Source organism: Leopardus geoffroyi, chromosome D1 (genome assembly GCF_018350155.1).
Source record: "Leopardus geoffroyi isolate Oge1 chromosome D1, O.geoffroyi_Oge1_pat1.0, whole genome shotgun sequence".
NCBI lineage: Eukaryota > Metazoa > Chordata > Mammalia > Carnivora > Felidae > Leopardus > Leopardus geoffroyi.
This window is the reverse complement of record NC_059329.1, coordinates 100754462-100765843: the sequence shown is the minus strand read 5'-3', so window position 1 is coordinate 100765843 and position 11382 is coordinate 100754462.

Below are 11382 nucleotides of genomic sequence, written 5' to 3'. Positions count from 1 at the left end.
ATGTGCACGCCCATCGCCAGGTTTGTAATCCTTCTCATCCTAATAAAAACAGGGCAAAGACACTTATTCAGAGCTCTTGTCCTTCCCAGACATTAGCCATCTCTCATTTTTCATCCTGTGTCCCACTCTTGCCAGACAAAAGAGAATTTTACAGCCAGAACCTATGACAATTTCCTCCTTCGAATGACTGAAATCATCTCGGCACTGTGATTTCTGCTAATTTGCTCATGGTGATCAGTAGCTGGGAATGGCATCTCCAAATATCGCTAATAAATACTAAAAACCAAATACAAAGTGCAAACAGCCTCCCTAAATGTGATCCATGATGACATGAAAGTAGAAATAAAATAGGCCCTTGGTTGTAAAGAGTTTGTGGTCCAAAGACATGAAAATCAGAGGGTGAGAACATTTGACATGAAAGAAACCAACCAAAGTTTTTTTTTGTTTGTTTGTTTTTTTTTTAAATTTTTTTTCAATGTTTATTTATTTTTGGGACAGAGAGAGACAGAGCATGAACGGGGGAGGGGCAGAGAGAGAGGGAGACACAGAATCGGAAACAGGCTCCAGGCTCTGAGCCATCAGCCCAGAGCCTGACGCGGGGCTCGAACTCCCGGACCGCGAGATCGTGACCTGGCTGAACTCGGACGCTTAACCGACTGCGCCACCCAGGCGCCCCCGAAACCAACCAAAGTTTTAATGGGGATGATGGGGCAAATAGAGAAGATCAATATGAAACCTCTGGTTTAGACTGATTCTAGTGTCACAGCAGAAAAACTTGGAAAAGTAAGGTTTCCTCTCTGCCAAAGGCCATGGAAGCCACGTTATGAAATTTGAACATATTTTTGCAGTCAAGTATTAGATTTGGAGATATACAAGATATGAGAGCTGATTTTATTAAGATTTATTCAGCACAGAAGAACAGAATCATTCAGCTGTTTATCAAAATTTAATCATTTGGTTTTTCTAAATTTAGCCCAGTTGGATTTGGGCTTGTCTGGAATGAGGTGCCTGCTCCCTTCAAGATGTCAGGGTTGCACTGAAGACATCCATCTTTGAACCCCCTGCATTAGAAACTCAATGGAGAACATACAGGTGGACCCACTGTGGCCCCAACAAAACGAAGACTGGTCCAGCAGGCATCCCGAGTATGATTCAATGGTGACTCCAGACCTGTACCTTCCCCTCTCAGAGAAGGAGCAGATGGGCTCCCTCTCAGCTGTCTCTGTGGGGGGCGGGGAGGAGGCAGCAAAATCACACGCCTCCTCTCAGCTTTCATAAGATCTTTTGGTCGTTGTTGCTTCTTAGTTTGTTCTTGTTGCTAAGACTTAATTTTTTTAGAGCAGTGCTACATTCACAGCAACACCAACACACAGGTACAGAAATTCCCCATATGGTCCCTAGCCGCCACCCAAATATCACCCCTGCCATTACCAACATTGCCCGCCAGAACGGTACATTTCCCAGAACTGATGAGCCTACCGTGACACATCCTCATCACCCAGAGTCCAACGTTTACCCCAAGGCTCACTCTTGGGTGTGGTACATTCTATACTTTCGGTACATATTAGTAACAGACATCCATCATCGTAATATCATACAGAGTATTTTCACTGATCTAAAACAGGATCAGTTTAGATTCTCAAAACATGGGACATAAAAACTCCTTTCACACAGTGTCTAATACTCATCAAATTCTAAATAAAATGTCTCACACCATTTTGTTGAAGAAAAATAACATGTCGAGGGAGATAACTACGTGAGTTTTCACTGTGAGCATTATTAGCTCATACATAGTACAAAATCGGACTGGTATCTCATGAATGTCAGTATTGCAAATGGTCAATCCTACAGTTCTTTAAGTGGACCCTCTATGTTTCTATACAGAAAGAAAGGACCCAATTTCAGAAATTCCATCTTCTCCTCGCTCTCCATCCTCCCCTCTTTTTACCTCCTAGCTACAACTTCAAAAGGAAAAGTGGGCATTCTAAAAATATGATGAATCTTAACTTATGATAAAAGGGTTACTGTGGTTTTCAATTGCAAAGGCTGAAATACTCACCATGACTTTCAAAGTCCTCAAACGCTGTGCCATAGTCTTACTTACCACCTTTCCTCCCAAGGCTTCTGCTCATGTGTGTTCCAGCCATGCCTGACACTTGCTGTCCCTCGTGAATATGTTCCAACCATATCATTCACTACATTTTCAGTATTTCCTAGTGGCTAAATGACCTTCGTCTGATAAACTTCCACCTTCCGCATTTACTTCCTGTGTCCAGAGTACCCAGTCCATCTCCTCAGCACAGCCTTCTAGGTTTTCCTAAACAACTTTCTTGCTACTTACCTTCCACTGCTAAAATGTGTGTGTGCGTGTGTGTGTTTTGAATCATGCAACCCTTGATTATAGTTTTCTTTCCTTTTCTCTTTAAAATCATTGCTCATTAGAATTCATATCTCATTAGCAAGTTCACATTGATCTATTGGTGCACTGCAGACTAGGCTGGGAAGCAGCTTAGCAGAGAGCAGTCAAAAAGCATCCAGTACCAGAACTCAAGCCTTTGTGCTCCATGGTCATCTCTCCCTCTCGAACACTCCACACCTCACCCACCACTGCCCTGCAAAGCATCAGACTCCATTTATTTGGGTGGAGCTGGCATAAAGCCAGAAACCATGTACCAGGAAAGAAGAAAAGCACTGCCATGTCCAGTATGTATCCTGACTCTCAAATGGATGCAAATTGAAAAGGGATTAAAAAAGAGAGCAGAATTTGTATCGATATTTATGATTAGATTTATATTTATATATATTTTTTATGTTCATATTTATCATTTAAGCCCACAGTTAAGGTTGAGCAAAGGATCCTATTAGGGATAAAGAGTACTTGTCTAGGTTTTCACCAGAGAGTTTGTTTCTCATTCTTCCACTCCGTATATACCTCTTACTCCAACAGCAGAAAGAGAATATAATTCTTAGCTGTAAGCAGGTTTTACATGGGGTCTGGATAGCCAACGTTAATATCATGACGTCAGAACAGTCAGTGTATCATAGAATGATGGTATCGACTGTATCAATCCATACAGACTGCATATGGTCAGTATACAACCTGATCCTTTTCCTGAACATAAACCTTGTAAATAAGAAATCCACCTGGGAGTGCCTGGGTGGCTCAGTCAGTTAAGCATCGACTTTGGCTCAGGTCATGCTTTCACAGTTCATGAGTTTGAGCCCCACGTTGGGTGCTGTGCTGTCAGCTCAGAGCCTGGAGCCTGCTTCAGATTCTGTGTCTCCCTCTCTCTCTGCCCCTCCCCTGCTCGCACTCTGTCACACTGTCTCAAAAATAGATAAAACATTTGTAAAAAATTTAAACAAACAAAAAATTCACCTGTATAGGGGCACCTGGGTGACTCAGTCAGTTATGTGTCAGACTCTTCATTTCAGCTCATGCCATGATCTCACGGTTCATGGGACAAGGCCCACTTTGGGTTCTGGGCTGACAACCTGCTTCGGATTCTCTCTCTCTCTCACTGTCTCACTCACCCATTCTCTCTTTCTCTATCTCTCTTCTCTCTGTCTCTCTCGAAATAAATAAATAACCATTTAAACTAAATTAAAAAAATTGAGGATCAGCTGCTTATTTAATCCATTAAAAGAAAAAGAAACCCATATGTAGAGGACACTATACCTCTGCCCCCTCAAATATACCCCCCACCCTTTCGATAAGAATTTTTCCTGAGACTGTGCTGCCTCAAGCAGAGGCCAGGGAAAGCTGGGAGCCCTGACACATTCAGATCCTCTCATCACAGAGATAAATATGTTCCTTGAGCTTCAAGGTTCTCAGGAGACAGAACTAAATCATGGCAACTGCCCTAAAACCCAGTCTTGAATGGGAGGCAAGGAAAAGAACATAGTTTACTTGGGTTTGAAAACTTACCTTATTGCTCATAAAGGAGATGAGATCCAATAGAGAGCTCCTAGATTTGCTCTCGCAATTCGGATTTACTTTGAAGATGAATCATGTGCAGTAAGTGTGCAACATGTGAACCGCACATCCAATAGATTTACTCAGCTTTCCAGTGCAGCGTCTGTGGGGAGAGGAGATACTCCACACATAGCCAGTCTTTCCTAGAAGGCCTGAGTTAGGGATGTAATATCAGCAGAAATTTTCTCCCTTCTATTCTTAGAACTTTTGAGAATTAAAATGAAACATCCCCACTATTCTATCATAGGAACATCTCTAAAAGCAGCTCTGTAACCCAAAAAAAAAAAAAAAAAAAACCCTGGAAGAACACATGAATTAACATTTCTTCCTCCTCCATCAGATATTTATAGGGATTTCATAGACGTTCACAAATGCTGAGCCTTTGGAGGGACAAGGACTCTGCCCTTCCCACCCAACCCCAAGGGATAAACTCAGTCAATCCTTGACCACAGCAACCTCAGTGCCAAGGATTCCTGAACAAGGCCATCAATGGGCAGATTCTGTCCTCAGAGCCCTTCTCCCCTACCAGTCTCTCCTAAGGGACACCTTTCATTTCAGTTACCAAGTGCTCCACTCCTGTCCCTGCCCTACGGAAAAAGCAAGCAGGTATAGATCACTGAAAGTTCCCAAATGCTCTGCTCTTTAAGCCAAATCTTTTCTAACCCCACATGAAACTCGGAGCCCATGTACAGGTTGAACCACATGTGATGAAATTGAATTCTAGCTTCACTATTTATATGTCTGTCACTTTAAGCACGTTTCTAACTTCTCCCTATTTCTTATTCTAGAAAATGTCACTCTCAGATATAATATTATAAATCTTAATGATACTCATAAAATATAAAATTAAAATGAAACTACTCATTAAAATTCCTACAATTTCTATATATTTTGAAGTCAGTAAGTCGGCAGGTAACGAGAGAAGAGAAAAATATGGAAATGAAGATGTTTTTAAGTAGTTTTTATTTTTAAATCAACTCAAGTTATACTTAACAATGAAATGCACTTTTGTTATTGAGCAATTCTACACATTATTCAGCGTTCATCACAAGTGTCACAGACTGACTACCTCTGGAGTATCTTCCCTCCTCTTGATCTCCTTTACTATTTCACCCTGCTGCCCACCTCCCTTAGGCAACCAGCATTTTATTCTCTGTATTTTAGAGTCTGGGTGTTTTTCCTCTTCCTTCTTTCTTTGCTCATTTGCCTTATTTCTTGAATCCACATATGAGTGAAATCATACGCTATTTGACTTCCTCTGTCTGATTTATTTAGCTTATGGGCACTCTAAGTCCATCCGCGTTGTTGCAAATGGCCAGATTTCATTCTTAATAAGGCTAAGTGTTACTGCATGTACGTGCCACATCATTTTTTTTTTAATTTACAGGCAAGTTAGTGAGCACATAGTTCACTAATGATTTCAGGAGTAGAATCCAGTGACTCATCCCCTACATCTGACATCCAGGGCTCATCCCAACAAGTGTCTTCCTCAATGTCCGTTGCCCATTTATCCACCCACCCACTCACAACCCCTCCAGCACCCATCAGTTTGTTCTCTACATTTAAGAGTTTCATGCATTGTCCCCTTCCCTGTTTTTACACTATTTTTGCTTCTTTTGCCTTATGGTCATCTGTTTTGTATCTTAAATTCCACATATGAGTGAAGTCATATGATATTTGTCTTCTCTGACTAATTTCCCTCAGCAGAATACTCTAGTTCCATCCACATTGATGCAAATGGCAACATTTCATTCTTTTTGATTGCCGAGTAATACTCCAGGTGTGTGTGTGTGTGTGTGTGTGTGTGTGTATGTGTGTATACCACATCCTCTTTATCCATTCATCTGTCAATGGACATTTGGTCTCTTTCCATACTTTGGCTTTTGTCAATAGCGCTGCTATAAACAATGGAGTGCAGGTGTTCCTTGAAAACAGCATACCTGTATCCTTTGGATAAATATGTAGTTGTGCAATTGCTGGCTCACAGGGTAGTTCTATTGTTAATTTTTTGAGGAAACTCCATACTGTCTTCCAGAGTGGCTGCACCAGCTTGCATTGCCACCAGGAGTGCAAAAGGGTTCCCCTTCCTCCGCATCCTCGCCAACATCTATGGTTGGCTGAGTTGCTAATGTGTGCCATTCTGACAGCTGTGAGGTGGTATCTCCCTGTGGCTTAGATTTGTATTTCCCTGGTGATGAGTGATGTTGAGCATGTTTCCATGTGTCTGTCAGCCATCTGGATGTCTTCTTTTGAAAAGTGTCTGTTCAGGTCTTCTGTCCATTTCCTCACTGGATTATTTCTTTCTCAGGTGTTGAGTTTGACAAATTCTTTATAGGCTTTGGATACAAACCCTTTATCTGATATGTAAGTTGAACACATCTTCTCCCATTCTATCATTTGCCTTTTGTTTTTGCTGATTGTTTCTTTCGCCACGCAAAAGCTTTTTATCTTGATGAGGTCCCAAGAGTTCATTTTTGCTTTCTTCCCTTGCATCCAGAGACATATTGAGCAAGGAGTTGCTGCAGCCGAGGTCAAAGAGGTTTTTGCCTGTTTTCTCCTCTAGGATTTTGAGAGCTTCCTGCCTTACACTTAGGTCTTTCATCCATTTTGAGTTTATTTGTGTGTCTGGTGTAAGAAAGTGTTCCAGGTTCATTATTCGGCATGTTGCTGTCCAGTTTTCCCAATACCATTTGCTGAAGAGTGTCTTTATTCCATTCGATTTTCTTTCCTGCTTTGTGAAAGGTTAGTTGCCCATATGTTTGTGGGTCCATTTATGGGCTCTATATTCTGTTCCCTTGATCTAAGTGTCTGTTTTGGTGGCAGTACCATACTGTCCTGATGATTACAGCCTTGGAATCCACCTTGAAGTCCAGAATGTGATGCTCTAGCTTTGGTTTTCTTTTTCAGGATTGCTTTGGCTCTTCAGGGTACTTTCTGGTTCAACACAAACTTTAGGATTGTTTGTTCTAGCTCTGTGAAGCATGCTGGTCTTATTTTCATAGGGATTGCATTACATACGTAGATTTCCTTGGGTAGTATTGACATTTTAGCAATATTTGTTCTTCTAATCCATGACCAGGGAATATTTTTCCATCTTGTTGTGTGTCTTCTTCCATTTCTTTCAGTAGCTTCCTATTGTTTTCAGTATAGATTTCTCACCTTTTTGTTTAGGTTTATTCCTAGGTGTCTTATGGTTCTTGGTGCAATTGCCAATGGGATCGATTCCTCGATGTATCTTTCTGTTGCTTCATTATTGGTATGTAGAAATGCATCCGATTTTGTGCATTGAATTTATATCCTGCGACATTGCTGAATTCACGGATCAGTTCTGGCAGCTTTTTGGCGGAACCTTTGGGTTTTCCATATAGTGTATCATGTCGTCTGCAAAGAGTGAAAGTTTGACTTCCTATTTGCCAATTGGATGCATTTTATTCCTTTGTGTTGTGTGATTACTGAGGCTAGGACTTTCAATACTATGTTGAATAATAGTGGAGAGAGTGGAAATCCCAGTCGTTTTCGTGACCTTGTGGGAAAGCTCTCAGTTTTTTCCCCACCAAGGATGATATTGGTGGATCTCTCGTATATAGGTTTTATGATCTTGAGGTATGATCCTTTTATCACTACTCTTTGAGGCGTTTTATCAAGAAAAGATGCTGAACTTTGTCAAATGCTTTGTCCACATCTATTGACAGGTTCATGTGGTTCTTCTCCTTTCTTTTCTAAGCAAGATGTATCACATTGATTGGTTTATGGAATTGAGTCAGTCTTGCATCCCAGCTATAAACCACTTGATCGTGGTGAATAATTTTTTTAGTGTTGGCTAGGATCTTGTTGAGAGCTTTTACATCCATGTGCAACAGGGAAATTGGTCTGTAGTTGTTTTAGTGGGGTGTTTGTCTGGTTTTGGAATCAAGGTAATGCTGGCCTCATAGAATGTGTTTGGAACTTTTCCTTCCTTTTCTATTTTTTTGAACAGCTTCAAGAGAATAGGTGTTAATTCTTGTTTCAGTGTTTGGTAGAATTCCCCAGGAAAGCCATCCAGCCCTGGACTCGGGTTTTGGGGAGATTTATGATTATGGAGTCAATTTCTTTAGTGGGCTATTCAAATTGTCTGTGGAGTTGGAGTTTCCGGTGGTATTCTCTGGTCCTTTCTAGTCTTTGTTGCTTTTGATCTTTTTTGTTTGTTTCGTCTTTTTTCCTCCCAGGGAGTTCCCCTTAAAATTTCTTGCAGGGCTGGGTTAGTGTTCAGCAGCTTCATCAGGTTTGTTTGGGAAACTTTTTGTCTCTCCTATTTTCAATTACAACCTTGCTGGATAACGAATTCTTGATGCATACTTTTCTGATCCAACAAGTGAACATATCTTGCCACTTCTTTCTGGCCAGCCAAGTTTCTGCAGATAGGTGTGCTGTGAACATGATCTGTCTTCCCTTGAGGATTAAGAGTTTTTTTTCCCCTTGCTGTTTTCATGACTCTTTCCTTGCCTGAGTATTTTGTGAATTTGAACATGATATGCCTTTTTGATGCTTGGTTTTTGTTGACCCTAATGGTAGTTTTCTGGGCTTTCTGGATTTTGAGGTCTACTTTTCCACTATTATTTGCTCACATGACCTTTCTACCCCTTTTTCTCTCTCTTCATTTTCTGGGACCCCTATGATTTGGATATTATTCCCTTTTAATGAGTCACTGAGTTCTCTCATTCTTATATCATGCTCTTTTGCCTTAGTTTTCCTGTTTTTCTCAACTCTATTATTCTCCATAATTTTGTCCTCTATATCATTGACTTGCTGCTCTGCTTCATCCACCCTGGCCATTATGGCACCATTTGAGATTGAAGGTCAGTTATAACTTTTTTAATTTCGCTCTGACAAGAGTTTACTTCTTTTATTGCCACAGAAAGTGATTGTGTGTGTGTTTGTGTTTGTGTGTGTGTGTGTTTGTGTGTGTGTATGTTTTAAGCTGAGTAGTATTCTTAATATTGTGATTCTAAAATTCTGTTTCTGACATCTTGCTTATAACTGAGTTGATTAAGTCTCTGGTTGTCACTTCTTCCTCTTCTTTCTTTTCGGCTGAATTCCTTCATTTCATCATTTTGTAGGATGAAAAAGAATTAATAAAGTAAAATAAATAAATAAAAATTCAAAAATTTAAAACAACACAAAAAATATCAAGTAAAGAATGCTGGATTGTAGATGTGTTTTGGTCTGGTTGTTGAAAGAAGCTTGATAGAATAGAGAACAAAGGAAATAAAACAAGTGAATAAAAGGGGACAAAAAGAAAAACATTTGAAAATTTAAAATAACAAATACAGTAAGATAGAATAAAATAAAATGATGAAAGTGAAATAGGATTTAAAAATTTACAATAAAGTAAAAAGTAAAGTAAAAACCGTAAAGAGAAATCTTTTTATAAAAATGGAAAATAAATATGTTTTTCTCTTTGTCTTTTCAAGAATGAGAAAAGAGAAGAAACAGAAAAAAAAACTGAATAGACGGACCAGTGAACAGAATGAAATATGGTTGAAAGAAATCCAGTTTCCTCCAGGAGTCAAACTATCAAGCACTTTATGGTTGTAAACTAAGCAGGCAGACACTTGTGGCATTCCTCTAGAGCACCATTGGCCCACTTGGAAGGACCTTGTTGTAATGGCTCGATCCTCCACAAGATGGCGCTGCTTAGTGTGCTAGAGTGGAAGGTTGTGGCGAGCATGGGTGTGTATTCACATGCTCAGGAGGGCTGAAAATGGAAACACTAAGCTACCCAGTCTCTAGTATCAGAACTCTGTGAACTCCCCCACCAGCAATCAAGCACTCCTCCTTTGTCTCAGGCTTCTGTCCACTCCCCGCAACTACACTGCCTGTGACCAAGACATCACTCCACCAGGCAGCACCTTCCCCCCACGTTTTATCTCAGATGGGACTGTGTATCCAACCCCTCACTTCTGAGGGCCTCGCAGCTATGACCCACTGAGATGCTCTGGGGGAGGGTCTCAAGAGCAATGGCCGGTGCCTCCCTGCCCCCAGGAAGGTTCACATGACTGTGATGTTGCAGATGCCCAGAGAGTGAAGCCTGGTTCCAGCCTGTGCTAGAAAAAGTTCATGCAATCATGCAGCAGCAGTGATGCAGGGATTATGAATTATGGTAAATCACAACACAGATATGGCACCAGGCTTCACCCTTAACATCCTCGCTGCAACCCCAGTGAATGTGGCTGTTATCCAGGGTCCGCTGGGACCATTACCTGTGGGGAGGCCACACAGCGTCTACCAAATGTTATCCCGGAAGGAAACTGCCTCTCCCGGTGTGGCCCTAGGACCCCCTCGGACCTCACTGTCTGATGCTGGGGAATTCACCCTTCCAAACAGAGCTTTGCTGGGTATTGAGCTGTGGAGTTTCAGCTTCTGCCCACCCCTGTTTATGGAGACTTAATTAAACCCTCTCTTTTCTAAGTTCTCTTTCTCCCTTTCTTGTGGGTGTTTCTGCTCTTTTTCTTCTTCACCAGCTGCTTTTAGAGGGATTGCATTTCCTATACTCTCACCGTGTCTCTTTCCTCAAGCAAAACAGCTCCTAGTATCCACAGCTTCTCTCTCCCCCAGTTCACCTCTCTGCACTCATGTACCTGATGAGTTCTGTGCCTCAAGTTGCAGATTACTGTGTTAATTCTCAAATCTCTTCTCTAGGTGTGCAAGGTGGTTTAGTGTTGATCCAGCTGCATTTCAGGGACGAGAAAGGAAAAAAAAATTCCCTGCTGGTCCTCCATCTTGGCCTCTCCAGTGCTGTCTACCATCACTTTCTAAATGAAAATAAATTCTGTTGAGGCCCAGTGTTCATACAAATTATAGTGTAACCTTTCTAATGTAGCAAGGTGTTAAAACTGAAATGTTGTATAGACACAATGGATGTGAACTATGTTCTAAATCACCTTCTGCCTATTTCCAAACCAAAGAAAAAGATGAAAGAAAGTATCCTACTAGATAAAGGATATAGACGTGGTCAGGTTATAAAGTGGCCAAGAGACTTGTGAAAAAAAGCTTTAAGTAAATCACTGTAGAGATATATCTGCCCCTCACCCCAGAATTCATATGTGTCTGTGTGTGTGTGTGTGTGCGCGCGTGTGTGTGTTTGCATGCTGGAGCACTACTCGGAGAACCTAGCATGGGGCCCTCCATATGGGTACTCACAGCAGAATGAGATAAGAAAAGTCGAGGAAGGAAGAGAGACTGGTTGGTATCAGGTGAGGGTGACTGGTTGACATTAGCCTATGTTAGAAGTTTTCTATATAAATATAACTCTTTGGGAGCAGATATGCCTGGATGTTTCCCCACACACTCCCACAGAGAAGCTATAAGGAGAACTTCTAGGGACTAGCTCGAAAGAGTTCACTAAGAAGGGTACAGAATTTGGAAGG